This window comes from Zingiber officinale, chromosome 8A (genome assembly GCF_018446385.1).
Source record: "Zingiber officinale cultivar Zhangliang chromosome 8A, Zo_v1.1, whole genome shotgun sequence".
Lineage (NCBI taxonomy): Eukaryota > Viridiplantae > Streptophyta > Magnoliopsida > Zingiberales > Zingiberaceae > Zingiber > Zingiber officinale.
This window is the reverse complement of record NC_056000.1, coordinates 86,830,114-86,841,715: the sequence shown is the minus strand read 5'-3', so window position 1 is coordinate 86,841,715 and position 11,602 is coordinate 86,830,114. Positions and strand designations below refer to the sequence as shown.

The 11,602-nt window shown below is 36.7% G+C and overlaps 1 pseudogene; it reads right to left on the bottom strand.

The window, feature by feature from the left end:
• Positions 1–1,441: 1,441 nt before the first annotated feature.
• Positions 1,442–7,046, bottom strand: LOC122011041 (annotated as a pseudogene).
• Between the last annotated feature and the right edge of the window lie 4,556 nt (positions 7,047–11,602).

The following is an 11,602-nucleotide window of genomic DNA, read 5'->3' as shown; positions in this document are numbered from 1 at the left end:
CTGGTCAGCCCTTCGACCCGTCTGGACTTCTCGCCAGCTATCCAGTCAACCCGTCGACCTAGTTGGACTTCGTGCCAAACGTCCGGTCAGCCCGTCGACCCATTTGGACTTCATGCCAGCTATCCGGTCTACCCGTTGACCTATTTGGGCTTTGTGTCAGACATCCGGTCAGGCCGTCGACCTGTCTGGGCTTCTCCTACACACTCAGTCAGAGTGTTAGATTAACAACAAAACTAACTTAACCTGTTTTGTCATTCATCAAAACCTGAGTTAGACCGTTAGTGCTAACCGCAACAACACAACCTTCTTGGATGAACAATTCGATTGTATCTACAATAAAATTCAAGAGATGTCCATTAGTACACCATGTAGTAATAGAAGTCAAAGAAAAAAATCCATTGATGAGAGCCTTGGTATTAATGATCCTTCTATAGTAAGAACAAAGAGATATGGGAAGAGATTAAAATCATCAAAGGAGAAATCTACATCAAATTCTAGGTTTTGTCGTGGATGCGGACAACGAGAAGTATCACATGACAAACGTAACCGTCCCAATTTTCAACAAGGGTTTGTGTCGATTTATTTTTTCATTTTTATTATATGTTTTCTTACAAATAAATTTAGTTTATTATATTTATTATATGACAATGTGTCACTTATCAGATCGATTGAAGATAATAATCATATCAGTCTTGATGACACATATGAACTCGATTTCGGATCTATAGCGGGTACTATGAAAGTTTTAATTTATTAAATTATAGTGGTTTATTGTTTATTGAGAAAATGAGATTAATAAATTATCTTTATTGTTACAGGTTCTAGTAACATGCGCTAGGATGTCGTAATCAGTGAGAGGAACCAATGCACACTTGTATCAGTCACATTCACAATCTGGAGACGGTAGAGATCTATTATGCATCTTATGTAATTCTCATCTATTGCTGACATTAATTGATAGCATATATTTTATTTGGATTTAATAGATGGAATTGAGTTATTTTGTTTGTTCAGATGGTAAACTATGATCAGTCTCTTGTTGTATGTTATTTGGATTTAGTAGGTGCAATTGAGTTATTTGGATTTAGGCTTACAACCATCAACTTTATATGTTTCTTGTTTTATTTCCATATTGCCTACTGACTTGCCATGATGTTGTGCATGGTTTGATATATTTTATTTTTATTGAATCTTGAACCTTGATGTAAATGTAATTGGAGTTTTAAAATGCTTTGAAGGTCCATCGTATATTAGAAGATATGTTCAAGTTGGTGATAAACTTATCTCCAGTTTGACTGGAGTAAGAATTGAGTCAAATTTCCCACTAATTTCTTTCTTTGATGAAGTCGGTTGTGACCATTTGATTTCTTAAGCTTACCTTTCAATAGTTCAAGAAGTGGGGGAACTTACAAAATTTTTCGTCCTGCTGTTGGTGAAGCATTTAGGTAGTTTTGACTGTTGAGTTTATGGAATCATCTTTTTCTGGTTTATATTTATTTTGTTCTGGATTTTACCATTATGTTCTTTATTCAGGGAAATGCTTGCAGCTGAACTTAAAAGTAAATACAGGGAGATGCTTGCAGCTGGATTTTACCATTATGTTCTTTATTCAGGGATTCACCATTTATCTCTTCCATATCCATACTAGATGCCAACATTCATACTCCAACATTTCAGATGGACACTATATGTTTTTCTTGATCACGTATATGAATATCTAAAAATAGTTATCTCAAACACTTGGACGTGCATTCATTTTGTGTTAAACTAGTGCAGTCTGCTTTCCACACAAAAGCAATGCAACACAATATATCTATATCATGTCTGGAATTTGTTGATTACAATATATTTGATGATGGAAAGCATATCATTCTTCTTATTGCAGTGGCGGCTGAACCAAAATTTAAAGAAATTATGATGTCCTATGAAGCTATAAAATTGGAGAGGAAAAATCAAGAGTGCTGATACTTTGCAAGCAGAAAAAAAAACAAAGCAAGCTGGGGAACGCTGAAATGGTTTGAGCACAGGAGCATTGCATTTACTTCCCTAGAGTTTATAGTGGTTGCAAAGTGTTATATTCTGCAACTCCTGCGAAAATTCATGTTCTAATTGATACTGTATGAGTATCAATTACTGTAAAGTGAGCTGTTACGTATAACTGATGCACATCTGACAGTATAATTTTTATAGGAAAATCACTTTGTGAAATGTTTAATTCAATTTTAAGATATATAAAAACTCAAGCAGTGACTGAAATACTACTGAGTACAAAAAATTTGAGAACAAGCCATGGGATGATGGTTTAGATGAATAGGTGTTCGTATTAAGTTCGTGGAAATAAAAAGACAGGAATCTAACTTGATCAGTAAATAGATAGGAATCTAATACCATCAATACATACAATTACTACGATTTCATCCCCAAATTCCCAAAGAAAAGATAAATGCAAGGTTGTCAAAATCTCATTTCATAATATTAGAGTGAATAATGTTGGTGGAATCCAAGCTCAATAGCACAAGCTTCATTCAATCTGAACAAGTTCAAGAGACATGTTTACAACATACATTTTGGTAAACAAATGTCAACATCATCCATAAATAAAAAAAAACAAATGTTAGCATCATCCATAATTACATTTCTTTATCACATTACAACACTAGTACTACTTAACTAGGCCAACCAACAAACAAAACAAGTATATAGCCAAAAGAATTAAGTTCACTATCATTAATATCCAGACCATAAGCGGTACATTCCAATTTCCCATATTATGACCAGGATAAGCAATGTGTTCACTTCCCACCCTTGACTCCGCTCTTGGCAACATCCTAAAATGTATATCATTAGTGTCTTCATTTAGTATAGTATCAGACCTCACCCACTTTAACCATCCATGATGCTTACATCCATAATATAGTCTTCCTAGGTTCTTGATCGATCTAGAGTACCAATACTCTTAGTCCGTAGTCCCTGCATCGCACAATTTCATATTTTGTATAGTTGATGCTGCTGTTACTTGATGATGTCATTCAAGCACAACCTAAAAAGTAAAATTTGACCAAATTAAGCTAAACAATAGCAATTTGCTTAAGTAATGGGAAATCACACAATTTTATGATAAATTTGACTAAATTAAGCTAAATAATAGCAATTTACTTAAGTAATGGGAAATCACACAATTTTATGATAAATTTGACCAATTTGCATTAAAAGTAGCCACAATTTGCATTAAAATATCTAAATTTTATGACATCATATTTTGTAATAAGTAAATATCAGTGTTTATAGTAAGACAAATTAATGAAAAAGTGTCATGTAGCAGTAACAGATTCATGATAACGGACCAGTGTCATTTTGAAGAATGTAATCAGGAAGATTAAGAAATGATAATGAATAGATGCTATATAATAATCAGGCAACTGATGTTATCCAACTAAAAAATAAATGTTACGGTCAACAAAAAAAGTAGCAAGTTGGGAAACACACGATTGTCACCATGATGGAAGTAAGCAATTCATACATCACATCAGGCCTAAAATTTCCTTCAATTCACAAAAAAGTGAAACATTTCAAGACAACATACTTTTTGTTTATGTTAAAGAGGACTTATTTGAAAATGAAATAATCATCTTTAGTTCATGTGCTAGTCATTCATAGTCACTCCTTACAGCACAAAATTACAACACAATAATTATATATCATTTTAATGTATAATATGATACAATTAATTTCAATAGACTTGATGATACAGTGTCAAATAAAAAAAATTAAGTGATGTCACATAATAAATCACAGATTCATCTACACTGATATTGTTAATTGATGTCACATTGATCATGCACTTATTATAAAATCAAAACTGCAAGTTCAATTAAATTCTCTTACTTGAACAAAATACTATCATTAGAAAAATTTGAAGAGTTAATCTGAACAAAGTTCTAAGACCGAACATCAATTAGGTGCGAACGCTGCTACAGTTTCAAATAGATACCATAAAAAAACAGAAACAATAACATTTCTAAAAATGAGGTTTTACCTGCAATGAAATTCGTTGCGCTGAGAGACGGGAACCCTAGATACACCAACGGCTTCTGGACGAGGAATGTTGCGCAAGTGAGGGACGGGAACCCTAGCTCAGTGGAGTTTCCCTGCAAGAAATTCGTCGCGTTGAGAGACGGGAACCCTAGATACACTAACGGCTTATGGACGAGGCAGGCTGCGACAAGTGAAGGACGGGAACCCTAGCTCCGTTCCACAAGCCAAGACGCAGGCGGCAGTGAGCGTCGTGAGGAAGCCAGGGAAGCAGAGGGCGGTGGAGTCTTCTGTTCTGCTTGCAGCGAAAGCGAGAAGAAGAGCGAGGATTTTCGTTGCGGCAGGTGTGTCGCAACGAATGAGGAATGAGGAAGGAGGACTCTTCAACGAAGGAGGAAGGAGTACGTTTCGGCGGGTGCGTCGCGACGAAGGAGGACATAGCGAGTTGAACTGTAGAACAAAGGGAGATGCAAGGCTGCGACGACGTCAGTCGCGAGCAGGACTTGCGAGGGAGGGAAGCGGAGGGCGGCAGAGTCTCCTGTTCTCTCGACGCAAGGCCGCAAGCAGAACCCGAAGTAGAGGGTGGCGGAGGCGAGAAGGAAGGTGAGGGGAAGATTTGTGCGTGTTAGAAATTAGGGCTAGGATAAAAAACTGACGCGAAAAAAAAGTTGACGCGGAAACTCCACGGGGGCAGGTCCGTAGCGTTCCGCACGAATCGTTCCGCAGGGGAATGATTTTGTGTGTGTGTGTATATATATATATATATATATATATATATATATATATATATATATATATATATATATATATTAAGACAGAGGTTCTCTTTCAGATGCATGAAAGAATATTCTATATCTTTTATCAATAATTACCTCCATCTTCAGGGATGTCCGAAGTCCACAAGGTAAGATTATCCCTTAATAGTTGCATGATCAAAGTACTATCTTTGTATGATTCTTCACTCAGCGTGTCAAGCTCAGAAATAGCCTCATCAAAAGCTTGTTTTGCAAGGTGACAAGCCCTGTATTTTGGTAAACAAGTTTTGAGGGAAAACTAGATGAGCACATACCTAAAAAAGCATTATCCTGATGGATATTACCGTTCAGGTGAGTTCATGATCTCTTAATAGAAAACAAAAAAATTCAATGTCAATCCCAATCGAACAGGATGACTAGGAGCAAGATTTGCCTCAGCTACTTTTGTAGCAGTCTAAAAGAAGACATCATAATTAGTTCGGTTAAAAGAGTCAATATTAAAGAAACATCAAATTCACAAGGAAGCAAAAGAATCACAAAATGGGGAATGACAGGAAGTCAGATGCTATAAAGAAAAAGAAAATGGCATGATAGAACACATTATGCATAAATAAAGCACAGTATCATAATACTATGCTGCATCACGTACAACAGCACTGTTGTTTATATACCTCCATTCAAACTCTAGTACGATAAGTATGTATGATAACAGTTTAGATATTGGTATGATAATATACCGTAAGTCAATAACAATTCAGACTTCAATTTGTGCAGAAGTGAAACCAAGTGAATGCTTCAATTCTATGCAAACGAAATATGCTTATCGCTTCTCATTTATGCCTTGCCTCATGTCACTTTGAAACAAATCATAAATCAAAAAGAAGGATCAGGCTCGCAGAATGCCTCATACACAATAATAGATGCAAACTCTATGCATAAGAAAAAAAAAAATCAGTTATTGGCTGCTGTCTACTAACTGAAATATAATTCAATTTATCATGAAAAAATTAACATAAAGAGAATAGGTAGCAATGGCTCAAGGAAGCTAATAAATAATAGCCCTTGCCCATTACCACCATAATAATATTAATAAAGGAAATAAATGAAATTATTTATTGAAATTCTGAAGCCACATATTCCACAACAAAGAAACCTTGAGAATGTAAAGCAAAGAATGAAATGGACAAAAGTGAGATATTAGTGTACAACTAGTTTGTCAGATCGTGTTCACAAAGCACTTACTCCTGAAGAGGACGGCCTTTTCTGCCGCATAGTCTTCTTACTGTTGTAAAAAAGTTTGAGACATCTCCACGGGTAGTGCCGAAAAAAGCAATCATGTTTAAGCATACGTGTTGAAAGGATACATAGCAACAACGAGAACTCTAATTATAATGGACAGAATTACAGTGCAACAATAAGCATCCCAGGAGCATAAACTGCTAAAATATCTAATGCACAAATAGAAACCGACTCTTAATGGGGGGAAAACTCTACCAGATATTTGATTTGATTGGTGATAAACAATTGGTGTCATATTTCAGCAGTCAAAACAAAATGTTGAAATGATAATGAAAGAGGGAGGAAAACGACATCTACCTCATACGCCTTGAAAGACTGTTCTGCCGCTTCTTTTTTATCGTTTCCAGCTTTGAATTCTGCCAGGTAACGATAATAATCCACCTTCCTGTGACAGAACGGGAACACTGTTTGGAAACCCTAAATCATATGCGCAATGGTATCAAGGTCGTTTCTAATAAATTCACATCTTATAGTAGAGAAGCAGATGATTCGCCAGCCGACGCAGAAGGGATGAGGTGCTCATCGATCAAGCCAAATATATCGGCACAAATGCTCGAAAGCTCGGTCTCCCCCTTCTTCCGGTACTCCTTGATGTTCCTGACACGGTTCTCATTTCCCTTTGCTTCTTCCTTATGTCCGATCGAGCATAGGATCCTCCAAGAGGCCCTCCTCGAGCCGACCACATTCTTGTAGCCCACCGAGAGCAGGTTCCGCTCCTCCGCGGTGAGACCTACGCCGAGATTCACCACTTTCTTCATCGCGGCCACCATCTCTGCCGGAACCAATATGGATCAAACTCTGAAATAGAAGGAATCGAACCGTAGCGTTACAGATCGAAAACCCCACCGTCGTTGCGCTCGGCTTGCTCGGCGAGAATGGCCAGGTACACGAAGTTCTCGCGCTCCTGCTGCTACGCCATTGTCGATCCAAAGCCCTTCGCCGACGCTGCTTTTGACCAGAGCTTTGGTGCGGTCAGGACAGAACGCAGAAAGAACAGCAACAATTGAGGAACTGCGGCTGTGGAGTTATTTGTGTTAATTACTTTATTTATCAGGTTGGGTAATGTCAATGGAGCACTTGGCGTCATCAAAGTAAATCACGAAGCGTATATAGTGATCAGTCTAAAGTCTAATATCCCCTTTATTTGAAGAAAAAATTTATACAAATATGTTATTGGGGTTCAAATCACGGGTATTTAGGAGATAATTTAAATATGACACGACCCAGGGACAATACAAACAAAATTTAAAAGAAATAGACAGGTAGATTAATGGTTTATCATTTTTATTTTTATGATGAGATTTTTATGGGCCTCATTATATGTCTATCCATAAAATTTTTCTTTTTTATATTCTTTTTATTTTTCCACCCGCAAGATTTTTTTTAAATAAAAATTTAAAAAATTCACCTAATTCCCATTTTACCCTACTTTCTCTCTTTTTTTTTTCATAAATTAAATTAAATACAATAGATGTTTTTTTTTTTATGTACGCTTCTCAATTTATCTTGATGACTCATGAGATCAGGTTAATTATCCTAAGACTAATAAATTAACTAGATCTATATTTATGTTTTAAATTAAACTGATACTATATAGAATTTATCCATCTAACTTTCTCCTTAACTATATATCTAAATTTATTTTTCTCCTATCTGTATCTGAATTTATTTTTCTCCGTATTAATTAAACAGCGGAGACGAATCCACTGTGTTTTTTAAATTAAATGACCTGAATACTAAACCCTTGAACTTTTACTACCAATAAATTAAAATAAACTTTAATTTAAAATTTAATAGGTAATTTTTTAAATTTATTTATTTATTAATTTTATTTTAAATTTTAAAACTTTAATAAGCATTTTAAAAAATATAAAGGAAGGTTAATAAAAAATAAAAATATTTTTAAATATATAATTATAAAAGATTTAAAAAATAAATTAATCATGAGAACTTATACAAAAAATCGTTTTGCTATCTAGCACATAAGATTAAACATGTTGTGATGTCAATTTTTTAAAAACTAGTCAAGAAGGGTATATTTGAGCATTACATAAATTTATAAAAATTAAAATGAGTTTAATTAAAGCTTTGTAGGTTCATCAATCGATTGGACCGAAACTCATTAATTGACTTAGGAAATTTTTAAAAAGTTAATATGTAATAGAAGAGTATAGTAGAAGTATTTATGGTATCAATGTCTAATTCTAACACCCTTTAATAAATTATGTGTATTTATCAATTATGTTAAAATCATAAACTTTGAAAACTTTCTTATCATTATTGTTAAACCCTTCAAGCTAATATCTCTAGGCACATATAGACTCTGGAACATTTTAGAAACCTATAGCATTTTGAATGAATTCAATAAGAGCTCTTTAAGTGTATCCATAGGTTTTGACTGAAACTCATTGATGGACTTAGGATATTTAAATTTTTAAAGAGTTAACATTTAATGGAAGAGGATAGTGCAGTGAAAGTATTTATGATGTTCATGTCTGATTCTGACATCTATACGATAAATTATGTATATATGTCAATTGTCTGTTTTTTAATATCATAACTTTTGGCTCAGATAGCAGAATGAGACACTCTACGCGTCACATCGAACCTAGAGAGCTCCGATCGGACTTATTCCAAGTGCTGCAGGTTTCTGCCCAGATATTAGCTTAAAGTCATTAACAATAGTGATTAAATATAAATTTAAAGCAATTGACACATACACATAACTTTGTTAGGACCAAGGGGGGGCGGGGGGTGGATGAATAGCTCGCCCGCTTCGATGAAGATAATCTTATAGCGGAATACTTGAAGCAAAGAACTCCCCAATAATAACATAAGGATTTACTTAGTATCCACTTCCTTAAAGTGACTAATCCAAGGATTTGACTCTCTCTCACATATACACTATGAAAGAGCTCCTTCTCAGAAATAATCTGGAGGCGGAGAAGTCTCGTACAAACTCACACACGAAAAAATACAAGAAGAAGAAGATGAGAAGCCAATACAACTAAATCTTACAAGATTACAACAATGAAACCCTAGCTTACTCTCTTCTTGCTTTGAAGCACCTCTTGATCAACTTGGAAATGCAACAATACATCACTCTAAGTCTCCAAGAATTGACCATGTGAGGTTGAGAAATCATGAGCAAGAGTATTGAAATAGTGCTTGTGTCACCTTTTCTAGGGCTCTTCGGGCACCTTAATCTCTTAAGAATCTTTTAAGCGATTACCACCTCTACAACTTGCTCAGAACGGCTATATTTTTGAATCTTAAACAATTACCCTAATCACTTAAGAGCGACATAATTGATTACCTAATTGATTTCGCTCCCTTCCACTCGATCGTGAGAAAGGTCGTAACCGATTAAGCCTCCCTGCTTAATCGCTTACCACAACTTCTATTTTGAACAGAAGGTTTCTTAAGTGATTACCTTAATAGCTTAAGGCCTACTGAATCGCTTAACCTAAGTGATTCAGCACATCACTGTTCGATCGCTACTCTAAGCTCTTAAGCGATTAAGCATAGCGTTTAATCGTTTAAGTTTTTCCAAATTGATTGTCCTAATTGATTTAGCAACCCTAGCTCCTAACTCATGTTCTAGGGTTTCTTGCCCAACATCCGATTAACCGTGACATGTTGAGACTCCTCATTGCCTAACATCCAGTCACCTTAGACCTACTGGGACTTCTTCACCAAGTGTTCGGTCAATCCTTTGACTCACTTAGACTTTTCTCTTCATGCCAAGTGTCTGGTCCTCCATGACACACTTGGACATCCACACTAGGTGTCCGGTCAACCTTTAACTCACTTGGATTCTCTAATGTTTGGCTTCACTCACCAAGACTTTTCACCACCTAACTTCGCTCACTAGAATTTTTTCACATGACTTCACTCACCAGGATTTCCTCATTACTTAGCTTCACTCACTAAGGCTTCCCAATTACTTGACTTCACTCACTAGGACTTTCACATTTGTCTGGTTTCACACACCAGGACTTTCCATCTACCTGACATCGTTCACCGAAACTCTCCAACTACCCACCTTCACTAACTGCGACTATACATCTGTCTAGCTTCACTCACTAGGACTTTCCATCTACTTGGCTTCACTCACTAGGACTTTCATTATTGCCCAACTTTACTCACCGAGATTTTCATACCAAGTGTTCGGTGGTCAACATTGACTCACTTGATTTTTCTTCATCTTCTAATCATCCTGTTAATCTTGCCCTTAGCTAACCTCCAGTTAGGACTTTCACAATCAAATATCCAGTCAACCTTGACCTGCTTTACCAATCATCTCATTGGTCTTGCCCTTGCCTAACTTTCAGTTAAGACTTTCCTAGTCAAGTATCTGTAGGATCATTGCATTAGAGGGGGTGGATAGCGCTTGTGTATTTCACGTTCATGTAAATTATGATCGAGTAAAACGCAGCAGAATAAAGATAGAAAAGAAAAAAATGCTAACACGACTAAGTTTTACTTGTTTCAAAGCCTATGACGACTCCTACTCCAAGGTCTGCACTCGTTGAGTGCTTTCGATAGGTAATCACTAATCAATAGGAAAGATTATAGATATAATATCAATTTAAGTACAAGAAATTTAAAATGTAAACAATACTGATGACTTAGAGGTAGGTCTTGAGCATAGTCGCCATCGGAACAACTTTCAAACATCATATAGACCTTTTCAGAGCAGCGCACAGGAGCAGAAGTTATTTGAATTGATGTTTTGAAGTTGCTGGTCGAACTCTCCTTTTATAGCCTCGTTCGGGTGACTGAATCCCCTCCTAGGCGCCTGGAGTGTGCTGACATGATGAGCTCTCATCAAAATTGTTGGTGCAATATCCCTCAGGTAAAGGTTGACCTGGTTGACCTGGTTGACCAAGCTTGAGTCTTGGTTTGGGTTTCGATGTTTGACAATGCAGTTGTGCATTTGGGGAGATTGTCTGGTGCAATTCCCTTCTGATCAGCGTCTGATCAGGTCGGTTGAAGAAGAGTCAAGTAGGTCAAGGTTGACCGGATACTTGACTGGGAAGTCCTAACTAGGATGTTAGGCAGAAGGGAAATCCTGGTGAGTGAAGCCAGGTGAAAGACCTAGTGAGTGAAGCTACGCAGGAGAAAATCCTGGTGAGTGAAGCCAGGTGAAAGACCTAGTGAGTGAAGCTAGGCAGGAGAAAATCCTGGTGAGTGAAGCCAGGTGAAAGACCTAGTGAGTGAAGCTAGGCAGGAGAAAATCTTGGTGAGTGAAGCCAGGTGAAAGTCCTGGTGAGTGAAGCCAGGCAGAAGAGAAGTCCTAGTAAGTGAAGCTAGGCAGAATGGAAGTCCTGGTGAGTGAAGCCAGGCACGGGGGAAATCCAGATGGGTCAAGGTTGACCAGACATCTGGTGAAAATCCAAGTAGGTCAAGGGAGTGACCGGATACTTAGCAAGATAAAGAAAAGTCCAAGTAGGTCAAGGGAGTGATCGGATACTTGGCAAGATGAAGAAAAGTCTAAGTGGGTCAAAGGCATT